At 43.7% G+C, this 17552-nt stretch overlaps 1 protein-coding gene across 50 annotated transcripts in view; it reads right to left on the reverse strand.

Annotated features, from left to right (window-relative positions):
* Positions 1-17552, reverse strand: part of ATG13 (autophagy related 13) — a 59503-nt gene that overhangs the window by 34336 nt on the left and 7615 nt on the right. For 32 of the 50 annotated variants that reach the window (XR_013403904.1, XR_013403897.1, XR_013403898.1 and 29 more), the window contains one exon: positions 10572-10627. The exons of 9 other annotated variants lie outside the window; for them this stretch is intronic. The gene's annotated coding sequence lies outside the window, so the exon portion shown is untranslated. Of the gene's footprint in view, positions 1-8206; positions 8344-10571; positions 10628-17552 lie in introns of all 50 variants that reach the window. 9 more of the 50 variants (XR_013403903.1, XM_077963049.1, XM_077963042.1 and 6 more) reach the window with 1 other exon arrangement.

Raw genomic sequence — 17552 nt, forward strand, 5'->3', positions numbered from 1 at the left:
ACCCATATAACCACAATCCAGATATAGTTATAGAACATACCGAATATTCTAGAAGGCTCCATTACACCCCTCTCAGTCTATAAATCCACCAAAAGGAAATAATTACTGATAACTGTCACCACAGATTAGTTTGGGCTGTTTTGAATTTCTTACAAATATAATCAATAATATTAACTCTCTTGTGTGTGGCTTTTATTCAACATTATGTCTGTAATACAATTCATCTACACTGTTGGATATAGCAGCAGCTTATTCTTTTTTATTGCTTCATAGTACCCTATCTCATGAATATAACATAATATTAAAAATAAATTCTAGGCCGGGCACAGTGGCTCACGCCTGTAATCCCAGCACTTTTGGAGGCCGAGGTGGGTGGATCACGCAGTCAGGAGTTCAAGACCAGCCTGGCCAAGACAGTGAAACCCCTTCTCTACTAAAAACACAAAAATTGGCTGGGTGTGGTGGTGGGCACCTGTAATCCCAGCTACTCAGGAGGCTGAGGCAGAGAACTGCTTGAACCCAGGAGACAGAAGTTGCAGTGAACCAAGATCGCACCACTGTACTCCAGCCTGAGCAATGGAGCAAGACTCCGTCTTAAATAAATAAACAAATAAATAAAATTCTACTGATCATAAACATTTGGGTTGTTTCCTGTTTTTAGCTATCATATTCTTGTATACGTCTTTTGGTGGATGTAAACATTCACTGCTATCAGAGGCAAAGCCAGGAATGTTAATGGTGGGTCACTGAGTATACGGTACATATGTTTAGTTTAAATAGACACTGCCAGAAAGGTTTAAAGTATCTGTACCAGTTCACAGTCCCAGCAGCAGTGTTTGAGTGCTCCAGCTGCTATAAATCTATATACCACTTGGTAATACTTATTCTTTAATTTCAGCCATTCTGGTAAAGATAGTAGTATCTGGTAGTATCTCATCTAATCTGCATTTCCCTGATAACTGAAATTTCCCCTATTAGCACCTTTACATATGCTTATTAGCAATTTGGATATCCTATTTTATTATTGTATTTTTTAATTTTGTGAGACAAAATATTGCTCTGTTGCCTAGGCTGGAGTGCAGTGGCATGATCATAGCTCACTGCGGCTTCACGCATCCAGGCTCAGGCGATACTCCTGCCTCGGCCTCCAAGTAGCTGCAACCACAGGCTACAGCTAAGACTTTTGTGAAGTGCTAGTTTAAGCCTTTTGCCCATTTTTACCATTGGGTTTTCTTTTTCTTACTGGAGTTTTAAACATATATTCTGGATACAAGTACTTCGTTGGATACACATACTGCAAATATCTTCTCCCAGAGGTGGCTTGCCATTCTGATGGAACCTATTTTTAATTTATTTTTATTTATTTATTTATTTTTGAGACGGAGTCTTGCTCTGTCGCCCAGGCTGGAGTGCAGTGGCGCGATCCCCGCTTGCTGCAAGCTCCGCCCCACTGGGTTCACACCATTCTCCGGCCTCAGCCTCAGGCGCCCGCCACCATGCCCGGCTATTTTTTTTTGTATTTTTAGTAGAGATGGGGTTTCACCGTGTTTGCCAGGATGGTCTCGATCTCCTGACCATCTGGGATTACAGGCGTGAGTCACTGCGCCTGACCTATTTTTCATTTTTTAAAAAGAGACTGAATATACTAACAGACAACGGCTATGAAGCCATTCTTAGAAGATTAACAAGAATTCTGGACAGAAATATAATTAACCATTAATCAGGCTGCACTTTGACCCACTTCCTTGTAACCATTTGCATCCCTACTATTCTTTTTTTTTTTTTTGAGACGGAGTCTCGCGCTGTCACCCAGGCTGGAGTGCAGTGGCCGGATCTCAGCTCACTGCAAGCTCCGCCTCCCGGGTTCACGCCATTCTCTTGCCTCCGCCTCCCGAGTAGCTGGGACTACAGGCGTCCGCCCCTCGGCCGGCTAGTTTTTTGTATTTTTTTTTTAGTAGAGACGGGGTTTCACTGTGTTAACCAGGATGGTCTCGATCTCCTGACCTCGTGATCCGCCCAACTCGGCCTCCCAAAGTGCTGGGATTACAGGCTTGAGCCACCGCGCCCAGCCACATCCCTACTATTCTATAGCTAGGCTCCCTGATGTTAGAATCATAAGACTTTTGTTTAAGAATTGCTTAAGTACACAGGCACAGTGGCTTATGCCTTAATCCCAGTACTTTGGGGGGCCAAGGTGGGAGAATCACTTTAGTCCACGAGTTCGAGACCAGCCTGAGCAACATGGTGAATCACCATCTCTAGAAAAAATATATATATAAAAATTAGCAGGGCATGGTAGTCCCAGTTACTCAGGAGGCTGAGATAGGAGGATCGCTTGACCCTGGGAGGCAGAGATTGCAGTGAGCCGAGATTGTGCTACTACACTCCAACCTGGTCGACAGAGCAAGACCCTGTTAAAAAAAAAAAAAAAATTGCCTAAGCAGATCTTGAATAGCTGACACCAAACAGTTTAAAGACCCCCACAGAGGCCGGGCGCTGTGGCTCAAGCCTGTAATCCCAGCACTTTGGGAGGCCGAGACGGGCGGATCACGAGGTCAGGAGATCGAGACCATCCTGGCTAACACGGTGAAACCCCATCTCTACTAAAAAATACAAAAAATGAGCCGGGCGAGGTGGCGGGTGTCTGTAGTCCCAGCTACTCAAGAGGCTGAGGCAGGAGGATGGCGTGAACCCGGGAGGTGGAGCTTGCAGTGAGCTGAGATCCGGCCACTGCACTCCAGCCTGGGCGACAGAGCGAGACTCCGTCTCAAAAAAAAAGACCCCCACAGAGAAACCAAACCAGCGTAAGAATATAGCTTCTTCATCTCTCTATGCCATGACTTTACCCTGCATACTCTGACCAATCAATGATCTCCACACTTCAGCCCACTCCCAAACTCTTAAATTCAAACTCTACCCCCAAACTCCCCGGGGAGGCAGATTTGAGGGTTCCCCGTTTCCTCTTTGGGCAGCCCTACAATTAAACCTCTTTCTCTGTTGCAATCCAGTGTCTCGGCATACTCACTGCACAAAATGAACAAGGGACCTATAACAGTTACAGCTGGACAACATATATATAAAGACAGAATTCTGACCCACAACCTGAAGCAACCAGCACAAGAAGCCAACCTACTATCTACACTGAGTCAATGAAGTCAGACTATCTCTAGCAACGAGTCCAGGAAGCCAACAATAACCACTATAACAATAGGCTTAATTCACAACAGCCAAGATATGGAATCACCCTAAATGTCTAACAACGAAGATAAGGACAATGTGGAAGCTGGGCGTGGTGGCTCACGCCTATAATCCCAGCACTTTGGGAGGCCAAGGCAGGCGGATCATGAGGTCAGGAGTTAGAGATCAGCCTGGCCAACATAGTAAAATCCCTTCTCTACTAAAATTACAAAAAATTAGCCAGACATGGTGGCGGGCGCCTGTAGTCCCAGCTACTCGGGAGGCCGAGGCAGGAGAATCACTTGAACCCAGGAGGCAGCGGTTACAGTGAGCCGAGATCGCACCACTGCACTCCAGCCAGAGCAACAGAGTGAGACGACTCCTCAAAAAAAAAAAAAAAAAATTAGCCGACTGTGGTGGCACACACCTGTAGACAAGGCTACTTGGAAGGCTGAGGCAGGAGAATGGCTTGAACTCGGGAAGCGGAGGTTGCAGTGAGCCAATACCACAACTTGACTGCACTCTAGCCTGGGTGACAGAGTGAGACTCTGTCTCAAAAAAAAAAAAAAAAAAAAAAAAAGTGGAATATATATATCATGGAAATTACCAACAGAAAAAGAGTAAAATCCTGTCATTTGCAGCAACATGAATGAACCTGGAGAGCATTATGTTAATAACGTGAAATAAGCTAAGCATGGAAAGACAAATGCTGCATGATCTCACTCATGTGGAATCTAAGATGTTGTTACTAAAGTAGTAGAGAGTAGAATAGGAGTTACCAGAGGATAGGGAAGTAGGGTGTAGAATGACGGCAAGAAATTTGTCAACAGGTACAAGGCCACAGTTAGAGAGGAAGACTAAGTTCCGATGTTCTATATCATAGCTGAATGACTAGAGTTAACAATAATGTATATTTCAAAATACCAAAAGAGAGGTTTTTTTGTTTTGTTTTGTTTTTTGAGACAGAGTCTCGCTCTGTCACCCAGGCTGGAGTGCAATGGTGCGATATTGGCTTACTGCAACCTCCGACTCCTGGGTTCAAGCGATTCTGGTGCCTTAGCCTCCCTGAGTAGCTGGGATTACAGGCTTGCGCCATCTTGCCCAGTTGATTTTTGTATTTTTAGTAGAGACAGGGTTATGCCACATTGGCCAGGCTGATTTTGAACTCCTGGACTCAAGCAATTCACCTGCCTCAGCCTCCCAAAGTGCTGGGATTACAGACATGAGCCACCTCGCCCATCCAAAAAGAGAGGTTTTTAAATGTTCTCATCACAAAGAAACAATAAATGTTTAAGGTGATGAATATGCTAATTATCCTGAATAGGTCACGATACAATTTAGACATGCATCAAAACATGAACCCCATAAATATGTATAATTATTATGTATCAATCATAAATTAAAAATGAAAACAAAAAACCACTAGCCCAAAAGAGCTAGGTCTTAATAATACCCTACCATTTTGGTCCCCATGGCCTCCAACTTAGGACCAACTGAAGAAAGCCAAATACGCACCTCCTAACCAATCACACAGGATGCTCTGCTTCTAGTCAGGCTGCCTCCGGCTGCCCTATGCCAGGAGCCTCCAATTAGGGCAAACCTGAAACCTTCTCCTTTCCCCTCCAACTATAAAGCTTTCCCATTCCTCTGTCCGCTTCTGAGTCTCTGCCAAATGCAAATGGTAACAGCTGACTCCTTTGCTCTGAACAGCCTTTGCTTGTTCTCATCTGGGTGCTCTTTATTTCCATATTAAAAATAGCTTTGATGCACTTTGGGAAGCTGAGGCAGGCAGATCACTTGAGATCAGGAATTTGAGACCATCCTGGCCAACATGGCGAAACCCTGTCTCTACCAAAAAATACAAAAATTAGCCAGGCGTGGTCGTGCATGCCTCTAATCCCAGCTGCTTGGGAGGCTTAGGCAAGAGAATCACTTGAACCTGGGAAAAACATTATTTTTTTGAACATAAAAAAGTGCTAACCATCAAACGAAAGATTAATCATTAAAATTAAGAGAAAAGAAAATAAATTTTTGCTGATCTGCAAATCATGAAGATATTCTCCTATATTTTCTCATAGAAACGTTTTGTTTTATTGCACCACTGCATCCCATCCTGGGCAGCAGAGTGAGACTCCATCTCAAAATAGATAAATAAAAATGGCTGAGTTGTAGCTCTCAACAAACAATATGTTGAAAGTATACAATTTAATACGATTTAACATACTTATGTACGGTAAAACCATCACCAAAAACAAAATAGTGAACCCCAATAGTTCCCAAAAGTTTCCTCATGCCTCCTTTTAGCCACTCTTTAATACTCCTTATCCTTAGGCAACCACTGATCCTTAATCTGCAGTTGGTAGAATTCTTTTTTTTTTTTTTTTTTTTTTTTTTGAGACGGAGTCTTGCTGTCGCCCAAGCTGGAGTGCAGTGGCGCGATCCTGGCTCACTGCAAGCTCCGCCTCCTGGGTTCACGCCATTCTCCTGCCCCAGCCTCCCGAGTAGCTGGGACTACAGGCGCCCGCCACTGCGCCCGGCTCATTTTTTGTATTTTTAGTAGAGACGGGGTTTCACCGTGGTCTCGATCTCCTGACATTGTGATCCGCCCGCCTCGGCCTCCCAAAGTGCTGGGATTACAGGCGTGAGCCACCGCGCCCGGCTGCAGTTGGTAGAATTCTTTATCAATGGCTGGATGCGGTGGCTCACGCCTGTAATCCCAGAACTTTGGGAGGCTGAGGCAGGCTGATCACAAGGTCAAGAGCAGGCTAGCCAACACAGTGAAACGCTGTCTCTACTAAAAATACAAAAATTAGCTGGGTGTGTTGGTGCATGCTTATTGTCCCAGCTACTCGGGAGGCTGAGTCAGGAGGATTGCCTGAACCTGGGAGGCGGAGGTTGCAGTGAGCTGAGATCATGCCACTGTACTCCAGCCTGGGCGACAGACTCCGTCTCAAAAAAAAAAAGAAAAAAAAAAAAAAAGAAAACTAAACTAAATTAAAAGAAAAAAAGAATCCAATCCCAGCACTTTGGGAGGCCGAGGCGGGTGGATCACAAGATCAGATTGAGACCATACTGGCCAACATGGTGAAACCCCGTCTCCACTAAAAATAAAAAAAAAAATTAGCTGGGTGTGGTGGCACATGCCTGTAATCCCAGCTACTCAGGAGGCTGAGGCAGGAGAATCTCTTGAACCTGGGGGGTGGAGACTGCAGTGAGCCGAGATTGCGCCACCGCACTCCAGCCTAGCGATAGAGCGAGACTCTGTCTCAAAATAAAATAAAATAAAATAAAATTAAATTAAAAAATAAATAAATTCCAGGCAAAGTCAGCTGAGAAAATAGGTTAAGTGATTTCAAAAAGGTGATCAGAGGCCTGCTGACACTTTCAGCAAAGAGTCTAGTCACTGAAAGTGGCAAATGGTGATCCTGTACCAAAGTCCAGGATTCCAATATTCAGGCTTAGGAAACTAAAAAATTTCTTTCATTTATTTGTGGTCTTAATGAAGTAAAAGAAACTAATTTTATTAATTCAATCAAGGTTTTGGGGACAACACAAATTACAAGAGACTGTTTATATAGCACATATATATATTTTTTTGAAACAGGGTCTCACACTGTTGCCGGGGCTAGAGCATAGTGGCACAATCATAGCTCACTGTAACCTGGAACTCCTGGTCTCAAGCAATCCTCCTATCTAAGCCTCTCAAGTAGCTGGGACTATAAACTCCCACCACCACGCGCAGCTAATTAAAAAAAATTTTTGGCCAGGCATGGTGGCTCACACCTGTAATCACAACACTTTGGGAGACAGAGGTGGGCGGATCACCTAAGGTCAGTAATTCAAGACCAGCCTGACCAACACGACGAAACCCCGTCTCTACTAAAAATACAAAATTAGCCGGGTGTGGGCACAGTGGCAGGTGACTGTAATCCCAGCTACTCAGGAGGCTGAGGCACGAGAATCACTTGAATACAGGAGGTGGAGGTTGCAGTGAGCCAAGATTGCACCACTGCACTCCAGCCTAGGCAACAAGAGCAAAACTCCGTCTCTAAAAAAATAAATAAAATAAAATTTTGGGGGGCTGGGTGCAGTGGCTCAGGCCTGTAATCCCAGCACTTTGGGAGGCTGAGGTTGGTGGATCATGAGGTCAGGAGTTCTAGACCAGCCTGACCAACATGGTGAAGCCTCATCTCCACTAAAAAATACAAAAATTAGCCAGGCATGGTGGCAGGCGCCTTTAATCCCAGCTACTCAGGAAGCTGAGGCAGAATAGCTTGAACCCAAGAGGTGGAGGTTGCAGCGAGCCGAGATCCCACCCTTGCACTCCAGCCTGGGCGACAGAGCAAGACCCTGTCACCAAAAAAAAAAAAAAGAAGAGAAGAGAAAAGAAAAAGAAAGAAAGAAAGAAAACTCAAGGACCTTACTTGGTAATTTTTACCTAGGCAAAACGCCCAGGAATGTTTCCACAGAATGTTTCCACAAAATTTTTTTTTTTTTGGTGACAGGGTCTTGCTCTGTCGCCCAGGCTGGTCTCAAACTGCTCGCCTCAAGTGATCCTCTCACCCCCACCTCCCAAAGCACTGGGATTACAGTTGTGAGCCACTGTGCTAGGCCCATGAATCCAATTTTTGAGAAAGTAGAGAGAAAGAGATGTGTCAAGTATAAGGATGTTATCTTTCCTAAAAACATACTGTTTTGGGAAGTAAAATAGTACCAGATGGTTACCTGGTATCACCCCACACTATAAACTTCACATATCATTCTCTACCACAGGGGCAAATGGTTTGGTGGTTCTACTGCCAAAAGTCTATAGAGGCACCTGACAACGTATGTATTTGACTTTCTTCTCTTCAGACTTTGCAGACTACTTACTGCCACAATTCTTGTTATGGCCAAAATGACTGTCTACATTAAGGGCGGAGACTCCTTGATAGTATAGGTTTTAAGGCCACACATCAGCTGCTAGGAGACTAAGCCAAAGAAAAAGAGCTTTTAGGTTACCACTTACTTCAAATCAAGGCCACTTTACCTTTGAGCATTCTAGTCTCTCATTTACTGTGCAACTTTTCTGCAAGTTCTTCAAATTTCTTGCCTCTTTCCTGCTAATATGCTGAATATGTAAGTTCCCGTGAGCTGCATACTATCTTGTTATTAAAATTTTCTGTCCTAGGGATATAACCCAATTACTATGTATAATTTCAGGTTTTCACAAAAAATTTATGTAGTTCCCATTCATGAATAATTGATTAAATGTATCATGTCACTGTTTCTAAAATGCCTTCATCAGTTAAAAAAAATTATACTCTATAATGTTCCCGCAAATATTGCTATCCCTTTAAACTTCATCTACACTTATTGTCCCATGACTTGATACAGGTTTTCTTGTCTTAGAAGTAATCTCATTTAATTAAGACCTTTCTTCATGACAAGACAGTTGAGTAATAACAAAAACTATTTATTGGACTTTAAATAGCAATTTCAATTTTGCAACATCTCTGCACATCACTTTTGCAAATGGAAATTGCTAACAAATAACACTTTGAGGTTCCCAAAGTGTAAGAGAACATGTATAGACTTGTATCAGATTAAATGCTTTTTTGTTTTTGTTTTGAGACAAGGTCTTGTTCTGTCATCCAGGCTGGAGTGCAGTGGTGCCATCAAAACTCACTGCAAGCCTGGACCTCCTGGGCCCAAGTGATCCTCCCATCTCAGCCTCTCGAGTAGCTGAGACCACAGGTATGTGTCACTACACCCAGCTAATTTTTTAATTTTTTGCAGAAACCTGGGGGGTGGGTCGGGTGTCTCCGTTTGTTCCCCATGCTGGTCTCGAACTCCTGGTCTCAAATGATCCTCTCACCTCAGCCTCCCAAAGTGCTGGGATTAGAGTTGTGAGCCATGGCACCCAGACCAGACTAAATGTTTTTGAACAATTACCAAAAAAACAAATTATCCCGTTGTTAGATAATGCCTATAGATAATCACTGACTTCCAAATGCTGGACAGAAGATTCTATCACACTACTTAATTGCAAAAGGTAATAATAAATGAATGGAAAACATTTAACTGGATAAACAGGCTCTCTACATCTTTTACTTACTTTTGTACTGAAATTCTAATTTTGAATAAAGAAATAGGCCAGCCTGGTGGTTCAAGCCTAAAATCCCAGCATTTTGGAAGCCCGAGGTGGACAGATTGCTTGAGCCAGGAGTTTGAAACTACAGTGAGCTATGATTGCACCACTGCACTCCAAATTAGGTAACAGAGTGAGACCCTGTCATTCATTAATTTATACTTACATACATACGTACAGGGTTCTACTTAAACAGGCAGATAAAAAAGACATATTTAAACTATCTTCCTAATCCTCAATTAAAAGCACAGACATAAAAAAGCTATAAAGCCCAAAGACAGTAGAAGAAATAACAAATCAAAGATGTCAACGAACTATTGGAAAATAAAAAGTGAACAGGCTGGGCATGGTGGCTTACACACGTAATCCCAACAATTTGGAAGGCCAAGGTGGGATGACCTCTTGAGCCTAGGAGTTTGAGATCAGCCTGGACAACACGGAGAGACTCTGTCTCTACCAAAAAAAAAAAAAAAAAAAAAAAAAAAAATTAGCCAAGTGTGGTGGCATGCACCTGTGACCTGTGGTCCCAGCTACTTGGGAGGCCAAGGCAGGAGAATCACTTGAGCCCAGGAGTTCAAGACCAGCCAGGGAACATAGTGACACCTTGTTTCTGCAAAAAAAGTAAGTAGCCGGGCATGGTGGCGTGCACCTATAGTGCCAGCTACTGGGGAGGCTGAGGTAGGCAGACTGCTTAAGCTGGAAGGTCAAGGGCTGCAGTGAGCTGTGATTGCACCACTCCACTGCACTCTAGTCTGGGTGACAGAGTGAGACCCTGTCTCAAAAAAAAAAAAAAAAAAGGCCTCTAATTTCTTGCCAGGGCCAAGCATAAGTCTACCTATCAGCTTTCTGGGTGCAGCAAGCAGAATGAGAAATCAGGTAAATTGATTTTACCATATTTGTCTCCATTTGGCCTTTGTAACTGGTCCACTCACTCACCACGAAACACACAAGCGGTGTTTGTTATTCTGAATCTGGAGCCTTCCCTGAACCTCAGCTACCGAGAACCTCCAGTCTGGAACCATTACAGGGTTCTTGGTTCAAATCAGTTCACTTCCTGTTCCAACTTCATTTCACTCTTAGGCTGCTGCTGCTTCTGCATTGTTAAAACAGTTAAAATTCCTCCTCTAGGTTTCCTTCTCCCAAAAACGTAGAGAAACTCTCCTTCTCTACTTTTCCCGTTCTATTCTTGCATGTTTATATCCATTTTATTCCTTTACTATAATTTTATATGGTTTAAAAAGAAGTGGGGCCTGGTGGCACATACCTGTAGTCCCAGCTACTCAGGAGGTTGAGGCAGGAGAATCACTTGAGTCCAAGATGCTGTAGAGAAATATGATCATGCCTGTGAATATCACTGCACAACAGCCTGGGCAACAGAGCAAGACCGCATCTCTTTAAACAGAAATTTGTGCCATATCCAATTCTGCCTGTTACTTAGTATCTTTGGGATGACAGAGCCTTAGGAGACCAAAAATAAAATAAATAAACAAAACAGAACAGATATATGTAGTCACCCTGTCATGTTTAACCAGAAATTTGTAATCAGTCGAAAGTTCCTGATATTATGGAGCTTGTATTCTAACAAGGGGGAAACTGACAATAAAAATAATTAAAATATGTTTGAAAGTAGTAAGTGCTTATTAAGATTAAGCAAGGTTGGCCAGGCGCAGTGGTTCATGTCTGTATTCCCAGCACTTTGGGAGGCCAAGGCGGGTGGATCACCTGAGGTCAGGAGTTCGAGACCAGCGTGACCAACATGGAGAAACTCTGTTTCTACTAAAAATACAAAAATTAGCCGGGTGTGATGGCGGGCTCCTGGAATCCCAGCTACCTGGGAAGCTGAGGCAGGAGAATGGCTTCAACCCGGGAAGCAGAGGTTGCAGTGAGCAGAGATTGTGCCATTGTACTCCAGCCTGGCAACAAGACCAAGACTCTATCTCGAAAAAAAAGAAAACAAAAAACCTCTTTATGAACACAAACAGATGAATCTCACATAATACAAAGTGAAAGCAGACACAAAGATACACACTATGAGTGTGACTGCATCTATACCATGCTCTAGAAAAGGTAAATGTAGTCTCTTGTGATAGAAAACAGATCAGTATCAGACAGGTGCAGTGGTTCACACCTGTAATCCCAGCACTCTGGAAGGCTGAGGTGGGTGGGGCACCTGAAGTCAGGAATTCAAGACCAGCCTAGCCCACATGGTGAAACCCCCTCTCTACTAAAACTACAAAACTTAGCCAGGCATGGTGGCACACATCTGTAGTCCCAGCTGCTTGGAAGGCTGAGGTGGGAGGCTCTCTTGAGCCCAGGAGGAGGAGGTTGTAGTGAGCCAAGATCACGTCACTGCACAGACACTATAGCCTGGGTAACAAAGCGAGACTCCGCCTCCAAAAAAAAAAAAAAAAAGAAAAGAAAACATCAGTATTACTTGGGGCTGGGAGTGGAGGCAGAAATGGTAGGGAGAAAAGTTCTACTGATAGGAATTTCCATGTTTTGATTGTGGTGGTGATTATAAGACTTCCACATTTGCCAAAACTTGTCAAACTGTAAATTTATAATGGATATAATTTATTGTATGTCAGTTACACCTCAATCAAGTAGATTTTTAAAAAGGACTGCTCAGGTTGCTGTGTAGAGAACAGACTGTTAGATGCATATGGAACTAATCTAATATTAACAATGAACAGTTAACCAATTAATATTTCCTTGATTCTAAAAATGAATCCTAAATTCAGTTTTTCTGAGTAACAGTTCCTGGCAAATTAACAACATTGCTTTCACATCTGTATAATGCCTACTTCTACTTACACGAAGTCTATAAGCAGTAACCTCAAAACTATTACAGAAATAATAGAATGTTTTGCCTGCAATTAAAAAAAAAAAAACAAGGCCGGGCGCAGTGGCTCACGCCTGTAATCCCAGCACTTTGGGAGGCCGAGGCGGGCGGATCACGAGGTCAGGAGATCGAGACCATCCTGACTAACACGGTGAAACCCTGTCTCTACTAAAACTACAAAAAAAAAAAAAAAAAAAATTAGCCGGGCATGGTGGTGGGCGCCTGTAGTCCCAGCTACTCAGGAGGCTGAGGCAGGAGAACGGCGTGAACCCGGGAGGCAGAGCTTGCAGTGAGCCGAGATCGTGGCACTGCACTCCAGCATGGGCAACAGAGCCAGACTCTGTCTCAAAAAACAAACAAACAAACAAACAAACAACTTCCTGACAAATACTTAACACTTTGGGAATTTAAAATGCAGGGTTTTGTTTTTGGGTTTTTTTTTGAGACAGAGTCTCACTCTGTCGCCAAGGCTGGTATGCAGTGGCGCGATCTCACTGCAATCTCCACCTGCCAGGTTCAGGTGATTCTCCTGCCTCAGCCTCCTGAGTAGCTGAGACCAGAGGCACACGCCACCATGCCAGCTTATTTTTGTATTTTTAATGGAGATGGGGTTTCACCATGTTGGCCAAGCTGATCTAGAACTCCTGACCTCAGGTGATCTGCCCACCTTGGTCTCCCAAATGCTGGGATTACAGGCATGTGCTACTAGGCCTGGCCAAAATGCTTTCTTTTTCCTGCCTTTTTTTGCTTTCGTTTTTGTTTTTGAGACAAGGTCTCAATCCTTTGTTGAGGCTGGAGTGCAGTGGCTCGATCACTACTCACTGCAGCCTCAACCTGCCGGACTCAGGTGATTCTCCCACTTCAGCCTCTGGAGTAGCTGGGACGACTAGCATGCCACCAAACCCAGCTAATTTTTTGTATTTTTTTGTAGACATGGGGCTTTGCTTTGTTGCCCAGGCTGGTTGTGAACTCCTGGGCTCAAGCAATCCTCCCATCTCAGTCTCCCAAACTGCTGGGGATTGCAGGCATGAGCCACTGCACTTGGCCTTAAAAATGTTTTTAAAGGCTGGCGTGGTGGCTCACGCCTGTAATCCCAGCACTTTGGGAGGCCGAGGTGGGCGGATCACGAGGTCTGAAGATCGAGACCATCCTGGCTAACATGGTGAAACCCCGACTCTACTAAAAATACAAAAAATTAGCCGGATGTAGTGGTGGGCGCCTGTAGTCCCAGCTACTCGGGAGGCTGAGGCAGGAGAATGGCGTGAACCTGAGAGGCAGAGCTTGCAGTGAGCCGAGATCGCGCCACTGCACTCCAGCCTGGGCGACAGAGCCAGACTCCGTCTCAAAAAAAAAAAAAATGCTTTTAAATTCAGGCTGGAAATTGTGGCTCACACCTGTAATGCCAGCGCTTTGGGAGGCTGAGGCAGGCAGATCACCTGAGGTCAGGAGTTCGAGACTGGCCTGATGAACATGGAGAAAACCCATCTCTACTAAAAATCCAAAAAAAAAAAAAAAAATTAGCCGTGCATGGTGGCACATGCCTGTAATCTCAGCTACTTGGGAGGCTGAGGCAGGAGAATTGCTTGAAGTCAGGAGGCAGAGGTCATGATGAGCCGAGATCGCGCCATTGCACTCCAGCCTGGGCAACAAGAGCAAAACTCCTTCTCAAAAAAAAAAAAAGCTTCTAAACTCATGTTTATCATGTCAGAACATGTAGGTTTTGAAAGCATGAAAATTAAGTTTATAATTTTACATTTCTATTTATTTATTTTTTGAGACAGAGTCTTGCTCTGTCACCCTGGATGGAGTGCAATGGTGCGATCTCAGCTCACTGCAACCTCTGCCTGCCAAGTTCGTGATTCTCTGGCCTCAGCCTCCCAAGTAGCTGGGATTATGGGCACCCGCCATCATGCCTGGCTAATTTTTGTAGAGACGGAATTTCATCATGTGAGCCGAGATCGCGCCACTGCACTCTAGCCTGGGTGACAGAGCCAGACTCCGTCTCAAAAAAAAAAAAAAAAAAAAAAAATTCACCTCAGGTGATCTTCCCACTGCGGCCTCCCACAGTGCTGTGATTACAGGCGTGAGCCACCACGCCTGGCCCGGGTTAATTTTCTTATTTTTAGTAGAGATGAGGTTTTGCCATGTTGGCTAGGCTGGTCTCGAACTCCTGGCCTCAAGTGATCCATCCGCCTAGGATTCCGACAGTGCTGGGATTACAGGATTACCGCACCCAGTCTTATTTCTTAAGCTAACAGTGGAAGAGCAGATACAATCCTTTCCTGACATAGTCCTTTTTTTCTATAGCAAACGTTCACATCTTCCTCCTAACACTTTGGCTTCAAAGGTAACTGTGCAATAAATGAAGATGGGAAAACACTTCTTTATAGTATAATGCAATAAATAAATGTAAGAAGAATAGTAGACTTAGAAAATGACAATTTTGTAACCATTATAGGAATAACTGGGTTAAGCAAGTCACCAAGGAACGCTGAAATTTCTGGGTGAAACTTTATTTATAAATGAGATATTTACACAATCTATGGGAATACAGGTCACTACTTATCAATTACAAAGAGAAACCTGGTGGATACAATCTTAACAAAGTCGTCAAAGATAATATACTGATACTGGGGCTCAGAAATCAATACCCAGGCAGGGCGTGTAGTTCATGCCTGTAATACCAGCACTTCGGGAGGCCGAGGCGGGTGGATCACCTGAAGTCAGAAGTTTGACATCAGCCTGGCCAACATGGTGAAACCCGGTCTCTACTTAAAAAATAAGCCAGGCATGGTGGTACATGGAGGCTGAGGCAAGAGAATCACTTGAATCCAGGAGGTAGAGGTTGCAGTGAGCTGAGGTTGCACCACTGCACTCCAGCCTGTTTTGTCTCAAAAAACAAAAGAAATCAATACCCCCAAATATGGCTATGCTCAACCAAAGAAACCTCAATCTCTTGATACCTCACTCCATCCACACACCTTCTCTTCCAAAGCATACAGTAGCTTAAATTCCTTTATGCGCCTAAAATACAGACCCACCCAAAGGAACAACTGTTTTTCTTCTGTACGCTGTAACACCAAGAATGTAACCACACCTAAATGGACTCTTTTACAAGATAATGTACAAGTTAATCTCTGTTCCCTGATCCATTCATTCTCCCTAGTAATCCCCTCAGCAGAATTCCTCTTCTCCAGGTTTCCATAACTTGTTTTGCCAGAATGGTATGTAACCTTCTGAACCACCTGGGGGGATAGGTAATCACTCTGTGATAAATTTGTATGCTTTGGACAGCTCAGTGACTCACGCCTATAATCTCAATACTTTAGGACCCCGAGGCAGGAGGATAGCTTGAGCTTAGGAATTCAAGAACAGGCTGGGTAACATTTATCTACAAAAATACAAAAAATTGGCTGGGTGTGATGCTCGCCTATAGTCCCAGCTACTCAGGAGGCTGATGTGGGAGGATCACTTGAACCCAGGAGGTTATGGCTGCAGTGAGCTGTGATCATGTCACTGCACTCTAGCCTGGGTGACAAAGCAAAACCCTGTATCAAAAAGAAAGAAAGGAAAGAAAGGAAGAAAGCAAGAAAGAAAGAAAGAGGAAGCTATAGCAAAAGTACCTTAGGGAAAAAAAAATCTGTATGTCTTTTTTTCCAATTCACATGCCTTTTGTGAGGTGGTTTTTATTTTTATTTTTTTTGGTAGCAACACGATCTTGTATGTTGTCCAGGCTGGTCTGGAACCCCTGGCTTCAAGTGATCCTCCCATCTTGGCCTCCTAAAGTGTTGGGATTAGGAACCTGGCCTTGTGCATGAGTTGATTATCTTTTGGAGACAAGGTCTTGCTCTGTTGCTCAGGCTGCAATGCGGTAACACGATCATGGCTCACTGTAATCTCGACCTCCCAGGCTCAAGCAATCCTCCCACCTCAGCTGGGACTACAGGTACACACCACCACACCCAGGTAATTTTTTATTTTTTTATACAGATAGCAACTCACTATGTTGCTTAGGCTGGTCTCAAACTCTTGCACTCAGGCAATCCTCTCACCTCAGCCTCCCAAAGTGCTAGGATTACAGCACGAGCAATCATGCCCAGTCAATGAGCTAACGAGCTGATTTTTTTCAAGGGTGAAGGGGAACTTTCACCTTGGCCTGGACAACAACTGAAGAAACTGATGTCTCATCCCTTCTGATGTGATGTATTACTTACATAGCTTTCTTGCTAAAACTGTATAACCTGAAACTAACCATGAGGAAGTGACTGGACAAGCTCAAATTGAAAGACAGGGCATTTAATAATATAATCGGCTCATCACTCTTCAAAAACGTCATTGTTATAAAAGACCAAAAAAAGAAAAATCTGAAGAACCATTTTAGATTAAAGGAGAATAAAGTATGACAACTAAATGCAAAGCTAAAGCTTGATTCTGGACTGGTTCCTGGATTTTCTAAAAAGTTTCTGTTAATGACAGTATTGAAACAACTGGAAACATTTGAACCCAACTGTATACTAAGTAACAGTATTGCATCAATATTAAATTTCCTGAATTTGGCTGCTTGCAGTGGCTCACGCCTATAATCCCAGCACTTTGGCAGGCTGAGGCGTGTGAACACTTGAGATCAAGAGTTCCAGACCAGCCTGGCCACCATGGTGAAACACTTTCTCTACTAAAAATACAAAAATGAGCCGGGTGTGGTGACGCATGCCTGTAGTCCCAGCTACTCAGGAGGCTGAGGCAGGAGAACTGTTTGAACCCAGCAGGTGGAGGTTGCAGGAGCCGAGACTGCGCCACTCTACTCCAGCCTGGGCGACAGAGCAAGACTACATCTCAAAAAAAAAAAAAATTTTTTTTGAATTTGATAAAATTACATTTTAGTCCACACTCTTATTAATAAGAATAAAAGTAACATCTCTCAAGGGTTCAAGAAAAAAAAAGAATAAGAATGTGTAAACACAATGCAAAAATAATAGTTACACAATATATAGGACAAAGAAATGAAGTAACGTGGTGAAGAGCGAACAATGTGCAAATCTAAGAGAAGAGTACATAAAAATTCACTGTAATATTCTTCCAACTTTTCTGTAGACTTGAATTTAAAAAAATCAAATTAACAAAAAAACTAGTTGTCAGCCGGGCGTGGTGGCTCAGGCCTGTAATCCCAGCACTTTGGAATGCCAAGGCAGGCAGATCATCTGAGGTCAGGAATTCGAGACCAGCCTGGCCAACACAGTGAAACCCCACTTCTACTAAAAATACAAAAATTAGCTGGGTGTGGTGGTGCACACCTGTAATCCCAGCTACTTGGGAGGCTGAGGCAGGAGAACTGCTTGAACCTAGGAGGTGGAGGTTGCAGTGAGCCAAGATCACGCCACTGCACTCCAGCCTAGGTGACAGAGA

The sequence above is a fragment of the Macaca mulatta genome, chromosome 14, assembly GCF_049350105.2.
Source record: "Macaca mulatta isolate MMU2019108-1 chromosome 14, T2T-MMU8v2.0, whole genome shotgun sequence".
NCBI classification, from domain to species: Eukaryota; Metazoa; Chordata; class Mammalia; order Primates; family Cercopithecidae; genus Macaca; species Macaca mulatta.